Source organism: Schistocerca gregaria, chromosome 8 (assembly GCF_023897955.1).
Source record: "Schistocerca gregaria isolate iqSchGreg1 chromosome 8, iqSchGreg1.2, whole genome shotgun sequence".
In the NCBI taxonomy this organism is placed as follows: domain Eukaryota; kingdom Metazoa; phylum Arthropoda; class Insecta; order Orthoptera; family Acrididae; genus Schistocerca; species Schistocerca gregaria.
This window is the reverse complement of record NC_064927.1, coordinates 332,246,417-332,262,745: the sequence shown is the minus strand read 5'-3', so window position 1 is coordinate 332,262,745 and position 16,329 is coordinate 332,246,417. Positions and strand designations below refer to the sequence as shown.

The window sequence follows — 16,329 nt, the reverse complement described above, 5'->3', positions numbered from 1 at the left end:
CGAGTGCGCTCGCCGTGGTTAGCAATCTAATGACCACGAAACGCTGAACTCCATCTAAAACTTCCTAATTTAAAACCAAAAAAACGTGACAGACAAGAATATCGTCTATTTTACAAAAAAATTGGAAGAATAATAGACATATTTCGCACTCTTGATGTTTAAAATGCAGATTGACAAATACGAAGTGGTTACTGGATGGAGCAATTTCGTGGCAAAAGGCCGACTTCTTCACACCAAGCACTCTGGCGGCGCGTGTCAGGTGCATTGGGAACACCAAATTGTGGACGGAAAGCAATGAATCTGGTCAGATATGTCTCGTCCTTTGATGTGTAAACAGAATATGGGTGGAAATTTTAATACTGGTTTTCTTTCTCAAAACTGTCCCATAACATATTTATAAGCAGAATACGTAATGAAATCAAAAAAAGAAATGCATAACATTGCTAGTGGTTGTCAGCAGTCACTTGCCATAATTTACATTTTTATTTGAATTTTCATGCTTTATTTAAAAGTAAGAGGGCGTTGAAAGCAGAGTGGCATAAGGCGACAGTTCTCAGGCTAGCAGCAGAGCCATGTAGACTAAGAGCACTTATCAGAAGGACGTAACAGGAGGCACGCAGGTCGTTGTCTTGCTGTCCACCGTTCTCTCTTTTTAGTATAGCGCTTGGGCGTCAGACTTACAGCAGCCCACAAAGATACGATCTCCTGTAAAATAAGGTTCCCAGGAACCAACGTTTTACGGCCCAGAATAGAAAGAAAAGTAGATCTGTTTTTAGCAAGAACTAGGAAGGCGCTATTGTGCACAAAACATTGGAATCTGTGTTTCCTTGGAACGCACAGGATATTGTGGATAATATCTAGAATATGGAGAGAGTACCCATATTTTTCGGTGCCTTTCAGAGTTTCAGAAGCCGCCCATAGTTGACTTCACAAAAACTTTATGCAACTTGAGAATTGCCAGATGTGGCTGTGCAAGTAAACTGGTGGTTAAAGAGAGAAACTGGACACTGTCGGCTAGGGCCCACCTCAGTTTCCACAGAGAGATAGAGATAGAGAGAGAGAGAGAGAGAGAGAGAGAGAGAGAGAGAGAGAGAGAGAGAGAGTGAGCTGACTTTTTCCAGCACTAAAAGGTAATGCATTGCGAATACATAGGAAAAGGATCCTTTATTTTACGATTATGTGAGAGCGGAACAAACACTGGTAGGAGTTACTTTTGTAAAATATCTGGGAGTATGCGTATGGAACGATTTGAAATGGAATGATCATATAAAATTAATTGTTGGGAAGGCGAGTGCTAGGTTGAGATTCATTGGGAGAGTCCTTAGAAAATGTAGTCCATCAACTAAGGAGGTGGCTTACAAAACACTGGTTCCAGCTATACTTGTTTATTGCTCATCAGTGTCGGATCCGTACCAGGTCGGGCTGACAGAGGAGGTAGAGAAGATCGAAAGAAGAGCGGCGCGTTTCGTCACATTGCTATTTGGTAAGCGTGATAGCGCTACGGAGACGTTTAGCAAACTCAAGTGCCAGGCTCTGCAAGTGAGGCGCTCTGCATCGCGGTGTAGCTTGCTGTCCAAGTTTCGAGAGGGTGCGTTTCTGGATGAGGTATCGAATACATTGCTTCCCTCTACTTATACCTCCCGAGGAGATCACGAGTACCGTTTGTTGGACTCCATTAACATTAAGACTTATATTTAGATTTAAAAAACATTTGCTAGTAACTCCGGCCATAGATTCAATGCATTCCCTTCTTTGGTGTTGTTTGTCTCTCATACTAGCTTCAGGACAATCAATGCAGTTTCATGACAGTACTAGTTTCATTCACACGATTAGTACATTCTTAACCCAATTCCATTTTTATGATATATTAAGATATAAATTCTGTTACTGCTGGTCAAATATTTTCTAACGGACTCCCCCAGTCGTTATGACCTGGCCTTAGCATTTGCCACAAGGAGATATCTGAGAGAGGCAAATTGCCTGTGAATCCAGGGCCTGCAAGATAAGGAGATCCCAGATGAAGTCTCGACTAGACATCAGAATAACAGATGTCATACATTCCCTAAAATATTTCAGTGAGGAAGGGGTAGCCTCTACTCTAGCACACCCAAACAACTGTTACCTATACTAAATATTTTTTTTTAGACATTCACCATACACATTGGCCTCAAGTGTATAGTTGGTGACAACAGAAAAATCCTTTATAATTGGAAAGATCTTCATAATGAATTTACAATCCAAACGAAATTAATCGTGATAAACATGAACACATGACAACCTTTCAAACGCGTTCCTACCTGAGGAAGGACCCCCTAGCGTAACTTACAATACAATTATCACAAAACAAAATAATTTACCCTCCCAACACTTCAATATGTCCTACTGTCTATGCTATTTTAGCTGGATAATAACGTATATTTACCGATACCTTTCTCAACTTTTAAGCCCTATGAACATACACACGACGCTTGGGTAGCATTGAGACGAGGTAATGAGAAAACAAATACGGAGCACAGCTCCAGTCTCCAATAGAATTGAAGTGCACACACAAGCCAGTGACTCACTTACTGATCGCCTGAGCAAACGCGATGTTTACCGTGCTTTATCGGCGGCTGCTGTGGTGGGCAGTCGCATATGATGACAGCTGCGCATCTATACTGTGTGGAACTAGAACCCTCAATGCTATTCTGGCCTTGGCTCTATCAACAGTCGGAAACCGCCCTGAGTTTTCGTGAAGCGAAAGAGAGTGTATTTTTCCCCAGATAAACTACTGGCAGTGTCCACTCGCTCTGGCTTAGCGACATGTACACCTCTGCCCTCTTTAAATGTTCTGTAGAACGTGACTAAGTCAGGCCCAAACCCATAATCTCCACTCTGGAGATGTTACGAGACTTTCAATCCCTGTGAACGCAAGTGTTCACTAAAAAGCTCCTCTAGGCTGACAGAACAGGAAGTGGTCTGTCTACATCGGCTCGGTCTAAAGAGACTTCTCTCCCTTCTACCAACAGCCCTGGTCTGCAGAGACCTCTCCTCTCCTCTTCTCTCTGACAAGACCGTCCTGTATTTCTTTTTCACCCCCCCCCCACTATATCTTGTGTTCATTCCCTACCACAAGTTGTAGCGGCCAGTTCTGATTTTGGTACGACTAGTGTCATTTCTAGGCCCGATGAGGCTTGAGAAGCACAGTGGGGTGAAAACAATTTCCCTTCTGGCCTATAGCACTCATATATCGCTCCTATCCCTTCAGACACCACCCATACACGATCTATCCACGTGGATCCTCGTGTCCTTCACGCTTTCATCACGTGATATGCGAATATTTGTTAAAAAAAAAGAGGTGCTTTCCACTGTGGCCTATTTTCTGTTTTGAAAAAAGAAACCAAGCAACAATGGTTTTCTTGCTTTTCAAAGACATCCCGTTGTGATTCTGGTAGCATTCCTTTCCTGGAAGCTTTCCCAGGCATCGGGTGTAATCTTTCTATGTGTGTTCTGTGCAGTCGTCTCTGACCCACTATTAACTTTATTTTGTGTGAGTGAACATTCTTCATAAATGCGAATTCCGCAAGTACATGAATCCCTGCTATGTTAAGATGTTTCTTTCCACTAACCTCAGGTGTGAATCAGAGAAGCTCCCTTAATGGCCTATTCTTATCTGTGCACAGACATAAACGACCAGTTTCGGGCTTCACTAAAGGTGCCTGCCTCCCCACTGCGAAGGGTCGTCTTTTCATGGCCCCTCTCGAAATGCATTCCATGTTCTACTTATCTCGAGGGCTGGGAACTCTCTGCATCCATTTGAGTTCAGAGTGATTGCGATAGTATGTGACTATTAACAAGCAACGTAGGGAATGCTTGTTAGTATCGAGTTCATGTTGGTCACGTATGAACGATTACTCTCCGTACTGTGCAAATTAGTCTCACTTTACTTGAAGCAAAGCATGCATATCATCAAACTCCTTGGCTTGATGAGTAGATAACGTATCTATATTTAAAATAATATGTTAAGGGCGAAACTATATCGTTACCTTACAACTTCATGAGTCAGCTTAACGGAATAAGCCGAATTAATTGTAATTCTTGTTTCATTTAGTAGCCATTGTATTCCTAATTCATTATTTTGGAGGGTTTCCAGTTAAAACATGTCAGATCACTCAGTCAATTCCCATACCTCCACTTTAACGGACAATCGTCTCCCTACAGTACAGGCAGCATGGCGCCTTCAGCTCAGAGGCAGTAGATACACTGGCTCTTTTGACAAGAAATTGAAGCAAGGCACAGCCTTACTTCAACAAAAACTGCCTAGCTCCTTCTTAAGGTGATTCACTGACTGCCCTCTGCTGACAAAGAGGACCCTGTGACCACGCCAGAAAAACGCGATCCCAACAAGAATACCGCAAAGCTTTCCTTATAGCAAATATACCCAGTAGATCGTAATTAAAATTAACCGTGAAAGTGTGGCAAAAATTAATCAGTAGTGTGTAGCGATATGTGTCAACAATGTCACGTCCTGTTAAAGATCTTTGCACCATAATATAAAACTACATTTTGTATGGACGAAATATACTGACGGAAAAAAATAGCAACACCAAAAAGGCATCATGTGACATACACGTTAGTTGGTAGAATTGTTCTTACATCTGAAAGATGACATGGATTCAAATTTTCCGCCATTCGCATAAGGGTGGCGCTAGTAGCGTCATACGAGGACGCAAATCAGGTTTGCTTTACAGGCTGCAAAGACCTTTAGCGTTAGTTAACTAAGAGACTGGGTATGATGAGTTGATGTCAGTCAAGAATACCTTTCATGGAACGAAGACCGTCACAATCAGCACCTCACTGAACGTGAACGAAGCGGTAAAATTGGGCAACGAGAAGCTGGATGTTCATTCTGCAATTTTGCAGAAAGATTTTACTGAAATGTACCCACTGTACATGATTGCTGGCAGCGGTGGTCACGAGAAAGTATGGCTGCAAGATGACTGGGCACTGGATGGCCACATAGGGCTACCAAGAGGGAAGACAACTGGTTTCGGCGTATGGCTCCGGTGTCTCGCAATGCATCTGTAGCAGCAGTTTGAGCAGCAGCTGGCACCATAGTTACACAATAAACTGTTACAAATCTATTACTTCAAGGGAAACTACATGCCAGACCCCCTGTCGAAAGAATTCCACTGACCCCAAGCCAACGCCATTTACGACCTCAGTTGCGTTAAGTGTGGGCTCACTGGGGGGGGGGGGGGGGGGGGGGCAGGATGCAGGACACTTAGAGTCATCGTCTGGGACGTGATTTGGTATGACAGCAGGAGCATCTTCATGGTTATAGCAAGCACCTTGACTGCAAACGTCAGTCGGTTATTAGATCTTTGTGCTGCCATTCATGTATAGCATTCCAGAGGTGTTTTCCAGCATGATAACGCTCACCTACCTACCGTTGTTGTCACGCAACATGCACTACAGAGTGTCGACATGTTGTCATGGCCCGGTCAATCGATCAGCAGACCTGTCTCCAATCGAACACATAGGGGACACCATTAACTGTTCCTGTACTGACTGACTAAGTGCAAAACGCATGGAATTTCATCCCACAAATTTACATCCAGCACCTGTACAACACAATGTATCCGCGTCTGTATATCTGTATTCAACATTTTGGTGGTTACACCGGTTATAAATGTACCAGCATTTCACATTCGCCACGGTTTACCTCGCGCTTACATTAACCGGAAATCTAGCGGTGTAAATCCCTTACATATGTTATCTTAGACAAATGCATTCCCAGAATCTCAGAAATCTATATTACCTATTTTTTGGGGGTGTGAGTATTCTCCATCAGTGTGTTTGCTTCTCGTATAGTGATGAATTTCACGCTACAGGTTTCACGTTTATTAGTTCGTTACTAAATATAAATAAAGCAACGTGACTGTAAGAATACCAAGATTCTGTTGAGGTTTGGAAAATATTTTATTACAGACTTTAAAGTTTTATTCTACTAATTGCTTGAATAATTAGCTCTTTGAACTTAGCTATATTTCATCAGAAAATTGGGCAAAGTACTGCGTTAACTTGAAGTATTGAAATTTTGCAAGGAATCAAGTATGTGGGCCAGTACAATGAAGTAACTGCAATTTTTGGTTAACTTTTCCCTTGCGTCAACTCCATTATTTTGCTTTCTGGGTATACAGCTAAGAGTATTCATTATTATACACTATCAATTTTGAACAACGTAGGAACTGACATTAAAAAAACCATTTCTAACAAAATTAATTTTTCCGTTTTTAAATTTGCAGTTATTGAGGGGAAATAACTGAAGTTGGGCTGGAGATTATCATATGTAAAGCACATGGGAAGTAACAGTAATGTCAATACAAACTGTGAACACTGTTGAAGATCCAGCGCACTTACAGAGGATGGTATACTGCTAATGAAGTGGGTCGTAATACTGGCCTAGGTTCTTTGAACGGCACGCAGAACACTCACGAATATTACTGTAACGTATCAGAACCGTCAGATTAGATCAGACGAAATCTGAGTTTCTTCTACTGGCGTGATTTACCGCCCACGAAGTAGACCTAACCTGGCAGGAGAGCAGAAGGTGAGCCGATAGGTTAGAGTGTGGGGTTTTCATTAACGAACAGGTGTGCGTCTGTATAAATACCTGCTCTGTAGACCGACTGCTACGAGTACATTAGTTAGCGACAATCGAACATACCTACATTCTCTTATGGTCAAAAATTAGTAATGTAGCGGCGTCGCCGCTTTAGTGCGACTTTGTAGCAGTGTATTACACCCGTACCCGTAAACCAGCCACGAGCTTGTTGTCAGTGACTTTGTGCAACGCAAAGTAGCAAACTATGATGGGCCGACATGGGCGCAAGTTTTGTCGAAACGGCGAGCTTATTTAAAGTGCGTGTAACTCTAGCCCCAAACCGCCATCGAAACCGTCGCTGTGGAGAAAACTATTCTGTGTCTCTACGTGACTTGAAGAGACGCATTTACAAAACATAAGTGCACTGGCCAGCATAAATGTGAGGGGCAAGTATAGTGTCACAGCTCTCTTGGGAGACTGCTGTGCTGCATGGGCGGAGAGATGAAGCTGCCAACGGAGGACTTCAGTTCCAGACTATGGTTCGACCCTCTGAGGGCGCCAAGGACCCGGAGCCAGCCAGCAGCGGGCACGACCACGCCTTGCTGCAGTACGTTCGATCCCTGCCGAGTAGCAGCTGTTCGCGTGCCGGCTGCTGTAGACAACATCTGCACACCAGTCTTCGCCGTCGCTCGGAGCAGGTCGGCGTGGTGCGAGTCACTTCTCACCGGCAGCCGGCGCGCAGTCGTCGTCGAAGAGTCCACTGCTGGCGTAGCGTACCTTGCCGTTGCCGTCGCAACTGGGCCACGGGCAACGGGGTGCGTCCGCAGTAAGGCAGGGTGACGAAACCGCTGAGTGAGCGGAATTCGACGAGTGGGACAACGCACACCCGTACCGCCTGAGGCAAATGTTCAGAAACCACCGCGGCGTCTCTCTGCTTCCGTGAACCGCCCTCTGCCCCGCCCCTCAGCCGGCACTCCAGTACCCAGGTACCTCTGGCGATGGCAATAAGTTCAGACTAACAAACGCCACCGAAGATCGGTAAAAGGCGTTTTTACTACCTCAATGGAATTTGAGCAATAAATGGAACTGTTGATTCTGACGAGAAAAGATTTGCACAAACATAATTTGAAGAAAAGTTAACTATAACGGCAATATAGGTTAATACGTACCTGTAGATCTACAATTCTAGTTATGTGATACGTTTACATACGTATTTTTAACAGTAACATGTACGACAATGCATTTTGGGAGGTTTTCAACAGTATACTGCGGGCTAATTAAGGACATCGATCATACTAGCCGTCGAAAGTCGGTTTTATGAGTTAGTAGGGATAAGACTTATTTGGATGTGTGGTGCATTAGTTGCTACTGAAAAATTTTGAAATTTTTCTGGCAAACATAATGACATTAAATTTCTTTATGAGTTCTTGACTCGGAAAAGTTTACGCAGTTGATTTGATGGACTTTGAACTGTAACGCGGTGTTCAAGACTTAGTAAAAGCTTGAAAGAGTTCGCAGACCAAGCTGTTTGTCGCACTCATAGAACTTAAGCATGTGCGAAACAAACTTTTCAGTAGTAAATTGTAGCCAAGAGTGATTAATAATTAAGATCTCTGACTGGAAGTCAAATACACCATTAATGCTCTCATTTCGACAGCCAGCACTGTTCATTCCATTTCCAGGCAGTTAGCAGAACAGTAATTCGGCAATTCGACGGGTGTGCCTCCTTACCCTAGAGGCGGACGAAGCCAACGAGCTTTTAACTCGGTCTCACACTCCTACTGCACTTCAGGGGGTAATTATTATTATCATACAATAAACGCACTGACAAAAGAGAAAGCAATTTCCCCAAAAGTGAAACTCAACATATACCAGTACAGGAGTTTATTACTGGAACATGAACGCCTGCAAACATTATGCAATGACAAAAATACTAGAAGCAACCTTTAGTGAGTCAAGTCACATTTATTGTGAAGATAAGGCTGTAGAAGAAGCAAATAAACTTAAAAGTTATATAATTTAGCTTGTTGAAGATTTTTCTGGAAAAGTACGTTTGGTGCTCAGGATTGTATGGCTCTGAAATATGGACTTCGGGAAAACCGTAAAAAAAAAGGAGAATCGAAGCGTTTGAGATGCGGTAATACAGAATAATGTTGAAAATTTGGCTGATCTATGAGATAAAAAGTGAGGAGGCTGTCCGTCGAATCGAGGAGGAAGGGAATATATGGAAAACACTGACATGTTCGAGGGACAGTATGATAGGACTTCTTTTAAGACTTCATAGGGTAACTAACATGGTACTACAGGGACTTAAAGAGATAAAAACTGTAGAGGAAGACGGAGGTTGGGATACGTACAGCAAATAACGAAGTACGTAGGTTGCAAGTCCTACTCTGTGATGAAGAGGTTGCCATAGGAGAGGAATTCTTGGCGGTTTGCAAAACAATGTTTTCTCAATCACTTTAGGCCAATGCAAGTGGCAGCTAATATCGCATTGAGATTCTATCCGCTGCATGGGGTTCCTTCCTTCAAGACGGTCAGACAGCTTGAAGACACTGCAGCAAGAGGACGCGTGCCTCAAACCGGTAGGATCTGTTAAAGTAAATTATGTGTCAAATACCCTGTTTCTTGGTTTATCAGCTCAGTGGAAATAAGGATAGCCAGCCATTGCTCTCGTATTGTACACTCAACAGTCAACGGAACGAACGCAGGAACCACAGCCCTGCAAATGAACAGCTGCGTACAGAGCTCATCTTAAAATAGCAAGAACACTAATGATTGGTATAAGAAAAACTTTCACGAGTAAATGCAAAAAATTGTACTCAATCTCTTGTTTCTAATTCTGAACGTATTAATCCGAGGTACAAAGGTAATAAAAGATCAGGAACCGAAATTTTCTGCTGATAAGTGTATATGTTCAGAATGTTAGCAAAACTAATACTAGAAACAATAGATACAGGCATAAGAGGTGTCAATCTACATCTACATCTACATTAATACTCCGCAAGCCACCCAACGATGTGTGGCGTGGGCCACTTTACGTGCCACTGTCATTACCTCCCTTTCCTGTTCCAGTCTCGTATAGTTCGCGGGAAGAACGACTGCCGGAAAGCCTCCGTGAACGCTCGAATCTCTCTAATTTTACATTCGTGATCTCCTCGGGAGGTATAAGTAGAGGGAAGCAATATATTCGATACCTCATCCAGAAACGCACCCTCTCGAAACCTGGACAGCAAGCTACACCGCGATGCCGAGCGCCTCTCTTGCAGAGTCCGCCACCTGAGTTTGCTAAACATCTCCGTAACGCTACTACGCTTACCAAATAACCTTGTGACGAAACGCGTCGCTCTTCTTTGGATCTTGTCTATCTCCTCCGTCAACCAAACCTTGTACGGATCCCACACTGATGAGCAATACTCAAGAACAGGTCAAACCAGTGTTTTGTAAGCCACCTTGTTTGTTGATGGACTACATTTTCTAAGGACTCTCCCAATGAATCTCAATCTGGTACCCGCCTTCCCAACAATTAATTTGATATGATCATTCCACTTCAATTCGTTCCGCACGTACACTCCCAGATATTTTACAGAAGTAACTGCTACCGGTGTTTGTTCCGCATGCATGCTTTTCGTAGCACCTACGAGACGCTCCAGGAAAAATTTAGAGAAGCGCCGTACATGCATCTTTAAGATAAATTGAATTCATATTATGTCGGCTCACAAACAATACAACGTCTAGGGTCTCAACGTCCACTTTAGTTCTAACGCTTATGGGTCTATCATTGACATCCGATAAACGGTTGTAAAAATATTCTTTTGTTCATTATAGAACCGTTTTCAACAGCTGTTTATTTCTGAAATGTGAACAGTCTAATTATTTTACTGTTTTAAGTAAACGAGACACTTTTGATCACCGTTTCGTAATCCTTACCGTTACTGTAGGACCTAGGTTTTTGGTTATAGACCCATTTTCTATTACATAACTGATCCCAAAAATGGGAAATAAGGACAAACTTTTCAACTTCTTAGTGCAACGATTCTTCGCTTACACTATAAAACTGTAGACAATTTTGACAATCACTTCTTTACGAATAAATACATACTGTAGAGAAGCTCAGGGAAGGGAATTTGTGTGATTATCTATTTACAAATAAACTTACATCCTTCCCTTATGTAGAGGTAGTAACATGGTTTAAATAGGTTGTATAATGGGAATGAGTTTGGTCACTCAGTAGTAAATGTGGGGATACACACTTCTCTTTGTAAATATCTAACGTTTCTAACTGAGTCAGCCTTACACGCTTTTCCTCTATGTACAAGTCTTCTGCATCTGTTATATATTAAGCAGGTGAAAATGTGGATGCCTTCATTCGTAAGTAGTAAATGAAGCAAATTCCAATTCCTGTGGGCATAACTTTATTTCAGTGTAATATTCATAACTGTTGTAGATGCTGTCCTAATGAATTTTCTAAAATATATATTTACCTGCGTCCAAATAGTCAACAAATACCAACTTGTATTACTTAAGCTAAAAATTGACACACCAAAGGGTTCACATGTTTATGTCTGCTTGATTTGCATGTTTGGGATCAGTTGTATACTAGGCGACTGGCTTATAACACGAAATCTATGCCGTACAATAACTATGAAGTGAGAGCAACAAGGCTAAAAATGTGTTTTGCGTAATCAATACAATACATAACATCGCACCAAGAAACCAGAGTTGAGACAATGAAAAATTATTTTATTAATGAGAGCCCACTTCGAATTTGCAAAGATACCATGCAGCTGTACGAGCGAATATACATTGCATAAAAGTGTGTCTTAAACTATGCCACAGTTTCTACAAAACGTCCTCCCATATTTTCAACTTTAAAAATGGCTGTTCTTACCTCCTCATCGTCCCAAACTATCAAGGAAGAGTTTGCGCCGTCGAACCCTTGTACATAAAGGCAGCTATGAATAGTAAAATAGTGCTCATAACAGGAAGTTTCAATATGCTGCTATATGAATTCACGACAAACTCACGCTTAGACAATGTGGGGTCATTATTTCATCGACCATAAGTGACGAAGACCGGTAATAACAGAAAACATAGTCTACATCATGACACTACTCATTTTAGTGTTGCGCTTGAAGTAACCCTCTGTACTGCATGCAATCAAGGGAGCCTCTGTACTCACATTTGGAAACATTTATTTCAGCACAAAACCAGAAGCTCTAATCAAATAATGAGTGCTGTATTCGTTCAGTACTGTCAAAAGTGCAACGTACGGGTTGTTTATAATTAAGCTTGCGGTGTTCCGAGTGCTGTTGTGCGGGCTGTGTGTATTTCAGGGCACTGAAACATCGTAGGGTATGTCGATTAATCGGTGCGCTAACGGAGTAAGCCGAAAGGATAACAGTTCCAATTTGTGCCACCAGGTGAAAATATGGCACTGTAGTCAGCCAGAACGTGGCGTGGGTGCAGAGGAAGTGGGTAACACTCATGATAATGCTGAGCCTGGCACGTTTATTAAGATATCGTCACGTGTTACACCATTGTTCAGGATGGTCTCCCTTCTCAGCAACCTGCTGGATGTGTAACATGGCATGGCTCACAGTTCCTCACAGGATATCCCGTGTAATCAGAAAGACTAAGAATACATCCTTTCAGATATTTCCACTACCAGAAGTTACATGGATGTAGGTCGGAGGTATTTTGAGCCCCACACATGCGATACGTGATGTTGCCCTGTACTGCAAGAATACAGTGCTGTGTATACAGTTGCGTTCTTGCAAAGCTAGAATCGCCTGTTGCATAAAGAGTTCCTTCTAACGCACAGATGCCAATGTATACCTGACAGACCCAAGAGGGGTCATCTTCTTGCAGAGAAACGGAATGAAGCAGCTTGTGAAGCCACACCACGTAAGATGAGTGCAGTGGATGTTCCTGCACAGCATGTAGCAGAGTGAAACTCCATATGTGACAGTTGTGCGCATTCACGGCGCCTTGCAGAGTTAAATGAGCCTCGCCCGTCCCAATAAAATTCCCTAGCCACACGTCATAAACTTCCATGCGAGCCAAAAAACGTAGGCCAAAATCTCGGCGTTTTACCTTCGGGCGTACTGTGATGGAAAAGAGCCACCGTGGTACAACAACCGAGTTAAAAAACTACTGCGGAAGCAAAGGGAACTGAACAGCAAACATAAACATAGCGAAACTCTTGAATACAAACAAATATTACGTGCAGCAAAATGTAGTGTTAGTAGGGGTATGAGAGAGGGGTTCAATGAATTCGAAAGTAAAGTTCTGTGCACTGACTTGGAAGAAAATCGTAAGAAATTTTGGTCTTATGTCAAAGCGGTAGGTGGATCAAAACAAAATGTCCAGACACTCTGAGACCAAAATGGTACTGAAACAGAGGATGACAGACTAAAGGCTGCAATACTAAATCTCTTTTTTTCCAAAGCTGTTTCACAGAGGAAGAGTGCACTGTAGTTCCCTCTCTAGATTATCGCACAGATGACAAAATGGTACATACCGAAATAGACGACAGAAAGATAGAGAAACAATTAAAATCTCTCAAAAGAGGAAAGGCCGCTGGACCTGATGGGATACCAGTTCGATTTTACACATAGTACGCGGAGGAACTTGCCCCCTTCTTGCTGCGGTGTACCGTAGGTGGCCGCCTCGGTGGCTGAGCGGTTCTAGGTGCTTTAGTCTGGAACAGCGCGACCGCTGCGGTCGCAGGTTCGAATCCTGCCTCGGGCATGGATGTGTGTGATTTTTTTAAGTTAGGTTTAAGTAGTTCTAAGTTCTAGGGGACTGATGATCACAGATGTTAAGTCCCATAGTGCACAGAACCATTTGTACCATAGGTCTCTAGAAGAGCGTAGCTTTCCAAAGGGTTGGAAAAGGGTACAGGTCATCGCCGTTTTCAAGAAGGGATGTCGAACAGATGTGCAGAACTATAGACCTATATCTCTAGCGTCGATCAGTTGTAGAATTTTGGAATACGTATTATGTACCAGTATAATGACTTTTCTGGATACTAGAAATCTACTCAGCATGGGTTTCGAAAAAGACGGTAATATGAAACCCAGCTCGTGCTATTCGTCCACGAGACTTGGGCCATAGACACAGGTTCCCAGGTAGATGCCGTGTTTCTTCACTTCCGCAAGGCGTTCGATACAGTTCCCCACAGTCGTTTAATGAGCAAAGTAAGAGCGTATGGTGTATCAGACCAATTATGTGATTAGATTGAAGAGTTCCTAGATAACAGAACGCAGCATATCATTTTCAATGGAGAGGAGTCTTCCATAGTAAGAGCGATTTCAGGTGTGCCGCAGGGGAGTGTCGTAGGACCGTTGCTATTCACAATACACATAAATGTCCTTGTGGATAACATCGGAAGTTCACTGAGGCTTTTTGCGTATGATGCTGTAGTACATCGAGAGGTTGTAACAATGGCAAATTGTACTGAAATGCAGGAGGATCTGCAACGAATTGACCCATGGTGCAGGGAATGGCAATTCAATCTCAATGCAGACAAGTGTAATGTGTTACGAATACATAGAAAGAAAGATGTTTTATCATTTAGCTACAATATAGCAGGTCAGTAACTGGAAGCAGTTAATTCCATAAATTGTCCGGGAGTAGGCATTAGGAGTGATTTAAAAAGGGATGATCACGCAGATGCCAGACTGAGATTCATTGGAAGAATCCTAAAGAAATGCAATCCGTAAACAAAGGAAGTAGGTTACAGTACACTTGTTCACCCACTGCTTGAATATTGCTCACTAGTGTGGCATCCGTACCAGATAGGGTTGATAGAAGAGATAGGGAAGATCCAACGGAGAGCAGAGCGCTTCTTTACAGGATCATTTAGTAATCGCGAAAGCGTTGCGGAGATGACAGATAAACTCCAGTGGAAGACTTTGCAGGAGAGATGCTCAGTAGCTGCGTACGGGCTTTTGTTGAAGTTTCGAGAACATACCTCCAACGAGGAGTCAAGCAGTTTATTGCTCCCTCTTAAGGGTATCTCGCGAAGAGACCATGAGGATAAAATCAAAGAGATTAGAGCCCATAAAGAGGCATACAGACAATCCTTCTGTCCACGAACAATATGAGACTGGAATAGAAGGGAGAATCGATAGAGGTACTCAAAGTACCCTCCACCACAAGCCGTCAGTTGGCTTGCGGAGTATGGATGTAGATGTAGATGCAGATGGGCATTCTGAATCTTGTAGGGAAAGCGTCTCAAAATCGGTTTAACTGTTGACTACAAGAGAGAGTTCCTGTGACAGAGCTAGAACACTGGCTGCAGAATTTGAGGCATGTGCTGCACGGGCAGATATAGCTGCAGCAGCTTCACATCAACAACTGCCACGAGAATGGGCCTTTTCCCTCTTCCTGACACACCACCTAATTCATTTTTATCTACAAGTTTCTTGTATTTAACGCATTTATTTACATGGGACTTCTTCTCAGCTTTTTCTATCGACGATATTCGAGCAATGTTGCACTGCTCTTGTGGCAAAAAGAACTTTCCAGCCGTGCATGGTACTTCAATAGCCATTACGTTTCGCGCACAAAACGTCAACCTTCTTATTCCTATACATCATCAATCAATTCACAAAAAGAAATCAACACTCGTCTCCAAGTGACAAACAGCAAACTGACCTTGAGACGTGAAACAATTCACATTCAGACTGCTTCAGTGCCGTATTTTCACCTGGTAGAAGAGAGTGGAACTATTATTTTTTCAGCACACTCCATGAGGCCACTGATTAATAAACATGCGTACGATGTTGGGTCAGCGTCTTACGACGTATACGGCCCGAATTACAGCACTCGGAACACTGTCAGTTCAAATATAACCACGTCGCACTACTCCCATTTAAGAGACAGCCGGAGCTTAATAAATACCATTAAGGCGGTACATTCCCTCTTCAAAGACAATGATGTCACTTTCGACAGAGTATTGTCCATTCGGTCAGTATGCTAGACAAATTACCGTTCAGGTGATCCATCGGTGTGATGGCCAACTGGAGTCTATTGATTTCTTTCCGACACACATTGTTTCACAACTAAGCCGAAAATTAATTAGCAGATATTAACCGAAGTGGATAGTAAGTAGTTAATAACCTAATGTTCTCATGTTCCAGCCTCCAACACTAAATCAAAGAAGGCGTCTTCTTCATTACTTTCTTTGCAAAACATAATCGAGTGTTTCTTCGCGGCAAGCCGTCGATAGTCACTGACATGACGGTGTAGCGTTCCCAAGCCGTCCGCATAACTCGGCAAGAACTCAACACATGGTCGCTTATCAGTAAGCCCGAAAGGACGCAGAAGAAACGCATCAGACAGTGGCGCGGGTGGCCGTCAGATATGACTGGAACAATGATTTGTTGCTTCATTGTGTTTCCTGATAGTTTACAGGCGCCCTAATTTATAACTTCTCTGGTGAGAAGTGCTTTTTTCTGTTTGCATAATTAAGTGGATAATATCAACGCAAGACTGCGTCACACTGCACGCTCTCATACTGTAGGTGCACGAACAATGAAACAACTACATGTAAAAACTCATGAAACGGTGATAGCGTATTTTATCTAGCGTCACTAAATAATAATACATCTGTTTTTGTATGTCTTCGTTGATAAAAAGAGTTAATTAAAATTTTGTATAGGTTTGTGAGTAGCATACGGGCCATTAGCACACGTCGCACCTCTATTGAAAACATTAACAAGTCAGGATTTCTG

At 42.7% G+C, this 16,329-nt stretch overlaps 1 protein-coding gene across 2 annotated transcripts in view; it reads right to left on the bottom strand.

Moving 5' to 3' along the window:
- The window catches only part of LOC126284326 (sodium-coupled monocarboxylate transporter 1-like), a 143,700-nt gene extending 127,852 nt beyond the window's left edge, over nucleotides 1-15,848 (bottom strand). Inside the window, exon 1 of one of the 2 annotated variants that reach the window (XM_049983170.1) lies at nucleotides 15,585-15,848. The gene's annotated coding sequence lies outside the window, so the exon portion shown is untranslated. Of the gene's footprint in view, nucleotides 1-11,477; nucleotides 12,009-15,584 lie in introns of those variants that run through there. The other variant, XM_049983169.1, reaches the window with a different exon arrangement.
- Nucleotides 15,849-16,329: the final 481 nt, after the last annotated feature.